Here is a 14134-nt window from a genome sequence, read left to right as displayed (position 1 = left end):
TTCACCTGGCAATATGTTGTGAAAATTTCCCCACGTGATATTATTGGGTTTTGGCAGTTCTTATTCTACTGTTAACTTCTATTAGACTTAAAGTCAACATGAACCCTCAAGCCTTCTTCACACTTGAATTTCTGAAACCGTGTGAAGAGCTTTATGTTTTCCCTTACTAAATCCCATGAACCAGACTCATCATTCTGGCCAGATCAAATCATCGTTAATACTGATTGTCATTCGAGGTATTCAGTATCCCATGTTCATGTTGTCTGAAAATGGGATCAGTACGTCTTCTAGCTATGTAAGTGCCGAGCATATAGTAGTAGAGGCCTAAATAAATAAGAATGGATGAATGAATTCATTGATAAATATGGTGAACTAAGGGGCCAATGAAAAAGCCCCAGAGACCTAATTCTCAAACTTACACTGATGCATTGTTTGGGTACAGTTAGGTGGGTAGGGGGATGGGGTAACTGGGTGATGGGCATTAAGGAGGGCACTTGATGTAATGAGCACTGGGTGTTGTATGTAACTGATGGATCACTAAACTACCTCTGAAACTAATAATACACTATATGTTAATTAATTGATCTTAAATTAAAAAAAAAAAAAGAGTTGCCTATTTAGCCACCAGATATTCCTAATGACAGTATTATCTTGTTCACATTTCTCTTCTGTGCTCACAAGATTTCATTTGGCCGGGCTGAAACCCAGTTACGATAATTCTTTCTTAGTCCCCTGATCTTCTCTTACTAAAGTAATTCTACCATGAAGGGAAATGAGGTTAGTCTAGCATGGCTTTTTTTCTTTTTTTTCATGAATCAATGCTAAGCTTAAGTAATTCCCTTTTCCTTCTCTAAGGGCTGCCAAATCATTGGTTTGCTAACCTCTTCAATTTGGGCCTGAAACTGACATCTCGGTTACTAGTTTACATATTCAGCATCTAATTTATTTCTGTCTCTTCCCTTCCTTTCCCAGTGTATGAGCTTCTTTGCACATTAAATCATGCACTGAATCACAAGGACTAAAACCATAAATCATGAATTAGTAATCATAAGAAATGCTCCTCTTTGGAGATAGTAATTCAATTATTAAGTAGAGAAAAATAAGACTGATTCAATACCATCAATCTTGTGAGTTTCATTTTCCTTGAGGAGAACAGCATTTGGATGGGGCAAAGATGTGCCCTGAAAATTAAGAACCTAAATAAGGAAGAGACTGTATATCAATTGGCATCCCCAAAATAAATCTATCACCTATTGTTTACTACCCTTCTTTTAATAGAAAAGCCAAAAGTGGAAGTAGGACAACATGCTACAATAAGGTGGCTCAAAAATCAATAGAGGCAAAAAAAAAAGCATGATTCAAAAGAGATTAAAATGTGAGCAGGGTCCAAATAAGATATATAACTTGAAATACAGAATTGCAAGCAATTGAGAGGGGAGGTTTCTGATTTATTCATTCAGTAAGCAGAGATCTAAAAAAGGAAAAGGAAGCAGTAGTGATACCTGGAAGATGTCGGGGCGGGGGGACATTTTGCCTACTTTTTTACTTTGAGTTTATTAAATACTGTGTGACAATGATATAAATTTGGGAAGAACACACGGAGGTATCATGTCAAAAAGCCAAGCATTGATATGCCTGGCCTTTAAAAATACAGTGAGAGCCCAGCCAGCTGGACTTGACGATGGATACCGAATGTGAACCAGACTTTTGCCGTCTCTACACTCGTACCACTCCATGATTGATGGAATGATCTCCAGGAGGAGGAAATAAGGACAAAGTTGGGATTTCTTAGTACATCTGGCAGAGAATTTGGGGGCAAGCTTTATGGAATACAAAGCTGGATATAAAACCTAACCATTCAAAGGTTAAGTTCATAGCACTGTTCTAGAAGGCAGCTTAGGATTCTGGCAGTCAGCAAGTTATATAGACGGAGACTCCCTCGTCCTTTATCTATTAGCAGTCTGGATCTGAAAAGACAGATTGATCCTTCGCCTTATTAACAAGAAATGTCTTTGATGCAGCTCTTTACTTTGGCATAACCAGCATACCACATGAAGCCTGAAAAATGTAGCTGTGAACTAAAAAGAAGTGAGCAAAGAGTGACCTTTAAGAAAGCCAAAAGAGAACTCCCTGACACCAGTTCATTCAACAATGAAGACCGAGTCCAGCTCAGCAGGGTTTTCATCAAATGAAGGGAAGCGTCCGATGCCTTTGCGACAACAAGGCAGGTACACACGAGTGCAGCTGGCCCTGGTCAAGTGGCCCACCAGCGGCCAGCGTTCACACCCTGCAAAGACAAGCCAGGAAAAGTTTTCAAAGTGAAAGTTAACGTGCAGATTGTCTAGGACAGCTGACATGCCAGTTTCCAAGAACTTCTACACTGAATTGTAGCTGGGTTCAAACCCAGTGCACACAAACAGCTTGCAAAGTGTCACAGATTTAGAATTCCTGCCTCATCACATCAGTTAGGCTCCTTTCGTTTCTCCACTTTTCCCCAGGAAGCAAAACAGCAGGTAACTTGGAAGAGTCGAGGCTCCAGCTTTGGCTTCAGTCACCTGTCTCTGCCCTCTTTCTTCAGCTGGCCAAGGGAGATGGGGGAACAACTCAAAAAACTCCATGTTTCTTTTCTTTCTCTTTTTAAACTTTTTACCGTCTCCACCAGTCCTTTTTTCTTTATAAATAAAGTTGTTTTTATAAAATAGAGAAAATACTGGGGAAATCACAAGAAAGGAGGTTCTTGTTTTTTTCTTTCCTTCAAAGTTATAGGACCAAAAAGAAGGAAATAAAATGTGTACTAATGCTCAGGTCTTTTTGTCTTACTGCAGTTGTGTGTGTGTGTGTGTGTGTGTGTGTGTGTGTGTGTATGTGTGTGTGTGGCTTTTAGGAGCCCATTCCCAAGGTACCTTCAATGTACAATCTATGGAAACAATACTTCATCATACTAGGAAGTGGCCTCTTATTCGTGAAGTCCATGGCATGGCAACCATGGCACATGCTTCTGTTAGGTCAAGACAAGTCTACTGAAACGTGCTGTCCCCTGGGGTGCCTGGGTGGCTCTGTCGTTTCAGTGTTGGGACTCTTGATGTCAGCCCAGGTCTTGATCTCAGGGTCCTGAGTTCAAGCCCCATGGTGGGCCCCACACTGGGCATGGAGCCTACCTGAAAAAAAAAAAGGAATGTGCTGTCCCCAAGATTTACTAGAGGGGCTGAGTCCAACATCACAACTAGTGCAAAATGCAGGCACCTGCCTCTGAGAGGATACTACCCTAACTCCTGATTCTGGTCCTCAGCTGCTTGCACTGAATACCACTAATTCGTAACCAGCCCCAGGAGAGTGATTCTCAGTGTGGTCCCCTGAACCAATAGCATAGCATCACCTGGAAACTTGTTAAAAATGAAAATAATCAAGCCTTACCCCAGACCTACTGGAACCAGAAACTCTGGATCTGGGTTTAGCAATCTGTTTTCACAAGCCCTTCAGATGATTCGGACACACACCATTGAGAATTACTAGGAGAGTGGTTAAGAGCATGGATTCTGTGACTACTTGCTTGGGTTTGAATCCTGACTGCCATTCACCAATGTGTATCTTGGGCAAATCATTTCTTTTCTCTGTAGTTAGTCTCTTCATCTGTAAAATGGGAATGATAACAGTACTTATCTTACAAAGTAGCTGTGAGCACTAAATCAGTTAATACATGTAGAGCTTTGAGAACAGTTGCTAGCACAGAGTAAAAGCTTTTTTTTTTTTTTTTTTTTTTTTTAAAGATTTTATTTATTTATTTGACAGAGAGAGACACAACGAGAGAGGGAACACAAGCAGGGGGACGGGGAGAGGGAGAAGCAGGCTTCCCGCCGAGCAGGGAGCCCGATGTGGGACTCGATCCCAGGACCCTGGGATCATGACCTGAGCCGAAGGCAGACGCTTAACGACTGAGCCACCCAGGTGCCCCAGAGTAAAAGCTTTTAAATGAGTTAAGGTATACATAAAACATTTAGTGCACGGCATACCAGAAGCACTACATGTTACTATTAGCTAGTATTACTTTTATATATGATTTTATTTTTGAGGTTCAATAGTACATAACCTGATTTCTCAGAGATCAACAGGCAATCCATATTCTTATACAGTAAAAGTGGTCCTCTTCATATAGAGAAGCAAAGAGCTTTCCTATGAATATTATAAAAATAGGAATATAATAGGGATTGAATCAAACAAAAATTCTTTACTTCCAGAGCTCTAAATTCAGACATTATACTTGCTGATGAAGGAATGTATGATTTCTCTCCATGTCTGTCTGTGACCTGGTTCCCCACACACTAAGTCCATAAATGGCCTGGAGCCTAAAAGGGACATCTTTCATTATTTCTTTTTCTTTATATCCTTTTCATGATAACACGGTTCTCTCCAACTACTCGATCTTAGCCAAACAGCTGAGAAGCAATGGTTCTCTTCTAACATACCATAGTTACTGAATAATGCGTTTGTTAAACCATAGCTAAAATGATAAGTCATATTTCTAAGACGTGTTGACCAGCACCAGCGTGATCAGGCCACTGTAAGAAACCAAGAACACTAAAGTAGTCATCCTAATCTACCTGAACTGCTGGGTCAAATCTGTGAAAGAAATAAAAAAAGTTATAGTCAGAAAAGTCAGCATACAAAGCAAATAGAAATTTAATCCGAATTCTAAATACAAACCATATATACTTATAGTTAGCTCTTCAGGCTAGTGATGTTTCCTGCCCACACACAAAGCATGAGTGTGGTGAAAGTGAAAAATTGTCCAGAGTCATGGACTGTGGTAAAGGTATTTATAATGCCAAACTATTTGCTTCAGCTTCTAACCAAATTTTTCTCCACTTTTGTTCACAGGTTGTTTCTTATATTCCACAAATGATAGTTTATTTTCAGAAATCTTTCCACCTCTCTTTTGCACATTATCATCATTAATAAATAGGTCTTAGACTAGTCTGGGATGCCATTGTGAAAACTCTAGTACTGATTTTCCTCTTCCGAAGAGTAGGAAAGTTAAACTAGTAAAAAGAGCATGAGCTCTCATGTCAGACAGAGCTGGACACTAATACTGTTGAAATGTCCATCCTACTCCAAGCAATCTACAGAGTCAGTGCAATCCTTGCCAAATACAGCATTTTTCACAGAACTAGAACAAATAGTCCTAAAATTCGAATGGAACCACACAAGATCCCAAATAACTAAAGCAACTGAGAAAGAACAAGGCTGGAGGTAACACAATCCCAGATTTCAAAATATACTGCAAAGCTATAGTAATAAAAAAATATGGTACTGGCACAAAAACAGACACATAGATCAATGGAACAGGATAGGGAGCCCAGAAATAAACCCATGCTTATATGGTCAATTAAGCTTCAAAAAAAAGGAGGCAAGAATGTGCAATGGGGAAAAGATAGTCTCTTCAGTAAATGCTGCTGGAAAAACTGGATGACAGCTACAAGCAAAAGAATGAAACTGGACTGCTTTCTCACACCATACGCAAAAATAAACTCAAAATGGATTAACGACCTAAATGTGAAATCTGAAACCAAAAAACTCCTAAAAGAAAACATAGGCAGTAATCTCTTGGGCACTGGCCTTGGCAACATTTTTCTAGATATGCCTCCCAGGCAAGGGAAACAAAAGAAAAAAATGAAGTATTGAGACTACACCAAACTAAAAAGCTTCTGCATGGCAAAGGAAACTACCAACAAAATGATAAGGTAACCTACTAAATGGAAGAAGGTATCTGCAGATATGCCCAATAAGAGGTTAATATCCAAAATATTTAAAGAATTTATACAACTTGACACCAAGAAACCCACCAATAATCTGATTTAAAAATGGGCAGAGGACCTGAATAGACATTTTCCCAAAGACAATGTATAAAAAGATATTCATCACCACTTATCAGGGAGATGCAAATCAAAACCACAATCAGATACCACCTCATACCAGTCAGAATGGCTAGTATCAAAAGGATGAGAAACAACAAGTGTTGGTGAGGATGTGGAGAAAAAAGTCCCGTGCAGGACTGGTGGGAATGTAAATTGGAGCAGCCACTGTGGAAAACGGGAAGGAGGTTCCTCAAAAAGTTAAAAATAGAGCTACCACATGATCCAGTCATTCCACTACTGGGTATTTACCCAGAGAAAACAAAAACACTCATTTGAAAAGATATATGCACCCCTATATTTACTGCAGCCTCATTTATAATAGCCAAGATATGGAAGCAGCCCAAGTGTCCAGCAACAGATGAATGGATGAAGATGTAATGTGTACACACACACACACACACACACACACACACGAATATTACTTAGCCATAAAAAAGAATGAGATCTTGCCATTTGTGACAACATGGATACATCTAGAAGGTATTACACTAAGTGAAGTAAGTCACACAAAGCTAGATATTGTATGATTTCACTCATAAGTAGAATCTAAAAACAAAACAAACAAACAAAACCCAGAAGTAGATTCATAAATACACAGAACAAACTGGTGGTTGCCAGAGGGGAGGGGGTGGGAGGATGGGCAAAATAGATGGGGTAAATTAAGAGGTACTGCATTTTCTTAAAGAGGGATTATATTTTAATAATAAAAAAAGAAAAAGAAAAAGAAAAAGAAAAAAGAAAGAGCTAGACTCAAATGGCAATATTTCGGGATGCCCGGGTGGCTCAGTTGGTTAAGGTCATGATCCCAGGGTCCTGGGATCAAATCCCACATCGTGCTCCTTGCTCAGTGGGAAGCCTGCTTTTCCCTCTCCCGCTCCCCCTGCTTGTGCTCTCTCTCTGACAAATAAACAAAATCTTTAAAAAAAAAAAAAAGGCAATATTTCTAAGGCTATTTCACCATCTATACTTGAGGATAACAATATTCATGTTATAGCATGTTTTCAGGAATAAATAGGATAAATCATAAAAGCACAGGACCTGGCATGAACGGGGCACTCAATAAATGTTAGCTCTTTTTTTCTTCCCTTTCTTTTGTTCCCTTCTTTAACCAATGGCAGAACGAAATCTTATTGTTTCAAATAAGGGAGGCATATTTCTGAATTAATAGTAAATTGTAAGGTATATTGAACAATCAATTTAAAAATTAATACATGCTGACTACGAAAATGCCCAACTACTGAAAAGTGTGAAGAAGGAGAAAAAATGTCACCCCTAATCCTATTCTGCAATCACGGTACCCTGGTGTGTGTCATTCATCCTGTTCCAGTATACTGTGATTATATTATCCTGCTTTTATCATTTCATATTAATGTGAACACATATGAATATATTTTATTTATTTATGCATTGTAAAAGATATGTGTATATTTTTCCAAACAGAGAAAAAAAACTCCTGGTACTCCACAAACTCTGTATGCCGCTGTGCTGAAAACAGGACATTGGCTTTAGAAAACAAAAGGAAGGGAGCAACTTCCTAAGGAGGAAATCAAGAAAGGCTTGATTTCTTCAAAGTAGAAATGATCTCAAAAGATGACCAGCAATTTGACAACTGGAAAGGACATTCCAGGTAGAAGGAACAGCATATAAAAGAGCGCGGGGAAGAAGAGGAAAGCCAATGTGGCTAAATGGTGGGGGTGGGGGAGGGTAGAGAGATGCTGTAATTACAGCTGGTAAGACAGTGACCTCTCATCTGCTGTATTCTGAAATAGAAATGTTACTGGTCAGAACTGTCATCTAAGTAAAGCATAGCACAGTAGCTTTAATTGGAATCACTCATGCACTCATGATGAAGCTACCATGGAAAGGCTAAAAAAAGCTCAGCTTTGGGGAAGGCAAAGGGCATGAGTAAGTGTGGCTTAGGATGGCCAAGCAGGGAGACATGCCGCTCTCACCGCCACTACTCCGTTAGCGTGAGGACTCTCTAAATGCCTGACTTCAAGCGAAGCCCTTTACATGCCTTACCATGCTTAGCCTTCACAGCAACCCACGGAGACAGGTGTTACTGTTCTGTATTAGAGATGAGGACACCGAGGCTTACGCTGAATAACAGGTTTACCTTCACATACAGAGTAAGTGAAAGAGCTGCTTTTGAACCTAAATCTGGAGGATTCCACAGTTAACATGGAAGAACAGAAAATGAGAACCTAAGAGTCTTTGCTAAGGATTTTCTAGTTAACAATTATTGCTATAGGCCTTTGTTTTAGGAATACTAAAATCATCAAAGACCCGGGGCACCTAGCTGGCTCAGTTGATACAGCATGCAAGTCTTGATCTTGGGGTCATGAGTTCAAGCCCCACAATGGGTGTAGAGCCTACTTAGGAAAAAAAAAAGTCAAAGACTCAGTACCAAAAATAAAATATTTAAAATAAAACAAAATCATCCACGACCCAAACAAATATTGACTGATTTTTGACAAGCTAGAAAAACCAATGCAATGGAGGAAGGATACCCTTTTTAAATTAGCCATTTGTTTACTAACAAATGGTGCTGGAGCAATGGCATATTGATAGGCAAAAAAACGAACCACAACATAAACCTCATACTTCACACAAAAATTGATTCAAAATAGATCATAGACTTAAATGTAAAACATGAAAAAGATAAAATCATCCCAAAGATGTCTTTTAAAACCATTTGAAACCAAAAAGATAGTTCCCCAATTTTAGCCACAGGCAATATGAGGGTAACGATGAAGACGGAGAAAGGTAGATGCCCAGCAGTGCGCTCAATGTTTTCCGTGCTTTACCTTACTGAAACCCTTCATGTTCTGAGCGGGCAGAGACCATTCATGCCTCAAGTTACAGATGAGGCAACTGAGGCCTGGAGAGGCCCAGCAACCTGCTCAGCTAATCACGGGGTCCGAGCACCTGTCTGCTCTGCAGTGCCACCTGCCCTCTATGTGGGGGCTGCCTCTCAAAAATCGTAAATATTTGACATAGAAAAATAAGACTTCTTTCTTACCCAAAATGGACTTTTAAAAGTGCCTAAACGAAGTTTAAATCCAGATGGAAGTGAAGAGCCACCTGAACCAGGATCTTCGTCCCTTCCCCCCTTTTCATTCTCCCTCCACGGTTAAAGGGCGGGGCTAAAAGGCCTGTCCCTGACCACCTGGAAGTCATGTCAGGGAGTGCCCTTCAGCTCCACAAAGTCTTTACATCTCAATTCCACGGAGGCGTGAGAGGACTTCCAAGAGAAACAGAGGCCCAGGCCTTCCGCTGAGTGCACACACTGGGCACCCAAGAGGACTTCAGACTCCACAGAGGGCCTTCATGTAGTGGGATTATTACTGACGGACAGAGAGCGCCTGTCTGCTATGTGGCAGTCCTCATCTCCTTCTAGGTCCCCTTCTGGACAGCAGAGGGAGAAGATACATCACTTCAAAACTGGTAAGCTATTGGTCAAGCAGGCTGCTTCGCTGTCCGATATTAAAGCCCAACACTGAAAGAGAAACTTAGGCACAGTGTGAGGGGGGTCAGCAAGCAGGTGTTCACTCACTCTTCTGCTACTTGCCTCCACCTTCCTTCCTTTTGTCAGGGTGTCAAGAGGTAAACAAATTCTCCACATACCAGGACTCCCTCAAAGTGGACCAGCCTCTGAAAAGCTGACTGGAAGAAGCTGTCCAGGTATGGAAGGGTTAAGGCGTGTCCTGTGCTGTTGGCTCTTCATTATTATCACTTTGAAAAGCCGCTGGGTTTACAGGAAGAGTGTGAGAGCTGCAGCTTTCCCAGCCAACATTTGGTTCCCATTACCGTGAATAATCTCTCTCCCCTCCCTTCCCCAACCCCCACCCTTCCCCTACTTTTCCACATTTTATATTTAAAGTACATCAAACACTTTTCTTCCTTTTTAATATTTTCCTTAAGCTTCCTTCACTCAGTTTGCTGGGCTCTGTGACTTTTCTGGTTATTCATTACTTAAGGAGGGGGAAGGGTCAGGCTCCATGGATGAAATCAGTCAAAAACAAAACCAGGAAAGAAAAGCACCTAAGCAGTGTGGTGGAAAGAAGCTGACTCACAGAGATTCTTTCTAGTCTTAGCTGACATTAAGAAAAGAAAGAGACCACCGAGAACCCTTTATCTTCCCACTGCTGGGCCTGATCTCAGTTGTACTCCTCCCCAAAAAAAACCATCCCTGATATATCCAAAAATAGATTCTGATCTAATTTCATCATCAGTAAAAATGGGAGGGAGTTTATGAAAGAGATGTGACAGTCCAGCAGAAGAGACAGGAAGACCAATGGTGTAATGTTGGCAAGGGTGTGGGGAAAGGGCATGCTTCTATACTCCAAACTGGAGGGGATAGTGGTATAGCCTTTGTAGAGGCCAATTTGACAATAACTATAAAAAATTCAAAGTATACACAGCATTTGATGCAACAAATTCCACTTCTTGGAACATAACCTATAGAAATACTTGCACATGCACATATAGATATATGTATAAGGTGCTCACTGCAGATGCCTAAATTGGATACAACATACTGCTCTTTAATAGGAAAATGGTACAATAAATTATGGTGCATTCATACTTTGGGAAACTACACAGTAGCTAAAAATACTTAAGTAAGGGGTGCCTAGGTGGCTCAGTCGTTAAGCGTCTGCCTTCGGCTCAGGTCATGATCCCAGGGTCCTGGGATTGAGCCCTGCATCAGGCTCCCTGCTCAGCGGGAAGCCTGCTTCTCCCTCTCCCACTCTCCCTGCTGTGTTCCTGCTCTCTCTCTCTCTCTCTGTCAAATAAATAAATAAAATCTTTAAAAAAAATAAGTAAATTTATATAAACAGACCAAAAAAACATGGAGACATTAGGAAAGAAAAAAAGTCACAGAAAAATATATGCAAAAATAAACAAATCAAGCTTTTAATGATGGTCGTCTCTGAGGAGAGAGCTTTACCTCCTCACGATCTGTATATATTTATTAGATTATTTTATGATGTGGCTACATGTGTGTATTATTTGTACAACTAATTTTTTAAAATATGGAAATACTTCAGTCTATTGAAAACTGGAAAATATATAGTTAGGTATATTATATATTATATTAATTACAACGTGTGTGTGTGTGTGTGTGTGTGTGTGTGTATGCACATATATTCCCCCCACCCCCCACCATCGGTTTGCAGTAATGTGTAAATTGTCTTGAACTGGAAGAAATTTGAAACTCAGAACATTTTTTCATTTCACAACATGTATCAAGTTGGACTTAGGTAAACAGATAGTATAAGAAATTATTAAGAGAATCCCCCAGAAATTCAGACAAGACAAGACAGAAGTGGATAAATAGGAGAGAAGAAATGATGACTCCAAGAGGCCTAAAAGTTTCTAAGGGCAGAGTCGTGATGATGAAAACAGTGAACACTGATTAAACAAAAAAATCATATGTGTAGTGCAAGGATGGGAGGAGGGAAAGAGAGAGAGAGAGAGAGAGAGAGTGTGTGTGTGTGTGTGTGTGTGTGTGTGGTAGGAGTTATGCCGGGAGGAGGTAGTATAAGAATGCTAAACTTCCATCTCTTGATAGGAAGTTAATAAGTAATATATAAAATGCAAAGTCCAAAATGGCAGAATAAACATATGATTTAGAAATATGAAGGGAAATAGCCACTTAAAAGAATTGAAAGGAGTTATTGCTGAGGTGTGTAAATTAACATTATAGCAGTGGGGAAAGAAAGAGCAAAGGAATCCCCGTGTGAGTTCACACAGCCACACTACGGGGACCTGCGGGGAGCTGGTGCTCCCCGAGAAAAGCGAAAGCCAATAAAACCCATCTCTGGCACCACCAAAAAAAAAAGGAGCAAAGGATTCCCATTTTCAATATAAATCTTACAGAATTATTTAACTTTTAAAACTACGTACCTGAATTATTGTGGGAATCAGCCTTTAAGATATCCCCCAACAACCCTCACCTCCTGCTATTCCCCCACCCTCGAGTCGTCTCCTCCCATCCTGAATAGAGGTGGCCTGTGTCAACAATAAGATGCTGCAAAAACGACAGTGTATTTGAAAGACCTAAACATTAAGAGAGAAAATGGTGAGACTCTTAGAAGAAAACAAAGGGCACAAATTTCATGACATTGGATTTGGCAAAGATTTCTTGGATACGACACCAAAGGCACAGGCAACGAAAAAAAGCCATGGAAATATTGTACTTCATCAAAATTTATTTTTTTTGCATTTCAAAGGACACTAACAACAGAGTAAAAAGGCAACCTAGGAAATGGGAAAAAATATTTCCAAATCATATATCCGACGAGGGACTAATACCCCAAAATACATAGAGAACACCTAAAATTCAGAAAAATGAAAAAACAAACAACTCCATTAAAATCTTGACTAGGCATTTTTCTAAGGAAGATATACAAATGGCTACCAAGCACATGAAAAGATGCTCAGCATCACTAATCACTAGGGAAGTACAAATCAAAACCACAATGAGATATTACCTCCCACCCATAAGCACGGCTACTATGAAAAAAAGTAGAAAACGCCAAGTATGGGTTGATGATGTGGAGACATTATAACCTTTGTACACTGCTGGCAGGAATGTAAAATGGTGCAGCTGTTATGGAAAACAGCATGATGGTTCTTCAAAACATTAAAAACAGAATTGCCCGGGGCGTCTGGGTGGCTCAGTCATTAAGCATCTGCCTTCGGCTCAGGTCATGATCCCAGCGTCCTGGGATTGAGCCCCACATCGGGCTCCCCGCTTGGCGGGAAGCCTGCTTCTCCCTCTCCCACTCCCCCTGCTTGTGTTCCCTCTCTCGCTGTCTCTCTCTGTCAAATAAATAAATAAAATCTTTAAAAAACACCCAAAAAACAAAATTGTCCTTCTTCTCCAAGAAACACCAAATGGCAGATGATGAGTGTGCTGTGGGAAACCTGAAAGCAACGGCTTCCACAGAAGTTTGGGCAACAGCTTCTGGGACCAGAGTTGCAGGTGTGCTGAGCCACAGAGCTCACTAAGTCAAGGCTGAGGACAAGTGGCCGCCTGTCACCAAGCTGGGCCACCTGGTCAAGGACATGATCATCAAGTCCCTGGAGGAAATTTATCTCTTCTCCTTTGCCCATCAAGGAGTCTAAGGGGTCATGGACTTTTCCCCAGAGATGACCATTAATGGTGAGCTGGAGGATTATGCCTGTGCAAAAGCAGATCCGGGCTGGCCAGGGAAGCAGGTTCAAGGCATTTGTCACCATTGGGGAACCACAAGAGCCATGTCAATCTGGGTAAATGCTCTAAGGAGGTAGCTACTGCCATTCACAGGGCCATCACTCTGGCCAATCTCTCCACTGCCACCATGCAGTGAGGGTACTCAGGGACCAAGACTGACAGGTCCCACACCAACCCCTGCAAGGTGACCAGCTGCTGAAGCTCTGTGCCAGTATGCCTCATTCCTCAGCCTGAGGGGCACTGGCATCCCAACTGCTCTGCCCAAAAAGCTGCTGCTGATGGCTGGTATCAATGACTGCTGCACCTTGTCCAGGGGGTGCACTGCCACTCTGGGGAACTTTGCCAAGGCCATCCTGGATGCCATCTCCAAGACAAGCTATGTCACCCAACCTCTGGGGAGAGACTGTGTTACTCAGGTAACCCTCTAAGGAACTCACCATTGACCATCTAGTAAGGAGCTACACCAGAGTCTCCGTGTAGAGGAGTCAGACTCCATCTGTGGACACCATGTAGGATATTTATACAAGAAAAATCAAGTGAATTAATTAAGTTTGGAAAAAAGAGAATTATCATATGATCCAGCAATTTCACACTGGATACATACTCAAAAGAACTGAAAGCAGAGACACGAGTAAGTATTTGCACACTCATGTTAATAGCAGCATTATTCACAACTGCCAAAAGGTGGAAGCACTCCAAGTGTCCATCAACAGATAAATGGATAAACAAAATGTGGTATATACATACAATGGCAGAGGATTCAGCCTTAAAAAAGAAGGAAATTCGGGGCACCTGGGTGGCTCAGATGGTTCAGCGTCTGCCTTCGGCTCAGGTCATGATCCCAGGGTTCTGGGATCAAGCCCCACATCGGGCTCCTGGCTCAGCGGGGAGCCTGCTTCTCCCTCTGCCTCTGCCTCTCCCCCTGCTCATGCTCTCTCTCTCTCTATCTCTGTGTCTCAAATGAATAAATAAAATCTTAAAAAAAAAAAAAAAGAAGGAA

General features: G+C 41.1%; 1 protein-coding gene and 1 pseudogene across 18 annotated transcripts in view; one reads left to right on the top strand and one right to left on the bottom strand.

Annotated features, from left to right (window-relative positions):
* TTLL5 (tubulin tyrosine ligase like 5) overlaps nt 1-14134 on the bottom strand; it is a 274403-nt gene that overhangs the window by 97712 nt on the left and 162557 nt on the right. The window lies entirely within an intron of this gene.
* LOC116632567 lies at nt 176-13647 on the top strand (annotated as a pseudogene).

The sequence above is a fragment of the Phoca vitulina genome, unplaced genomic scaffold, assembly GCF_004348235.1.
Source record: "Phoca vitulina isolate PV1807 unplaced genomic scaffold, GSC_HSeal_1.0 scaffold7, whole genome shotgun sequence".
Lineage (NCBI taxonomy): Eukaryota > Metazoa > Chordata > Mammalia > Carnivora > Phocidae > Phoca > Phoca vitulina.
The sequence above is the reverse complement of the archived record's forward strand: the minus strand, read 5'-3'. Positions and strand labels throughout refer to the sequence as shown.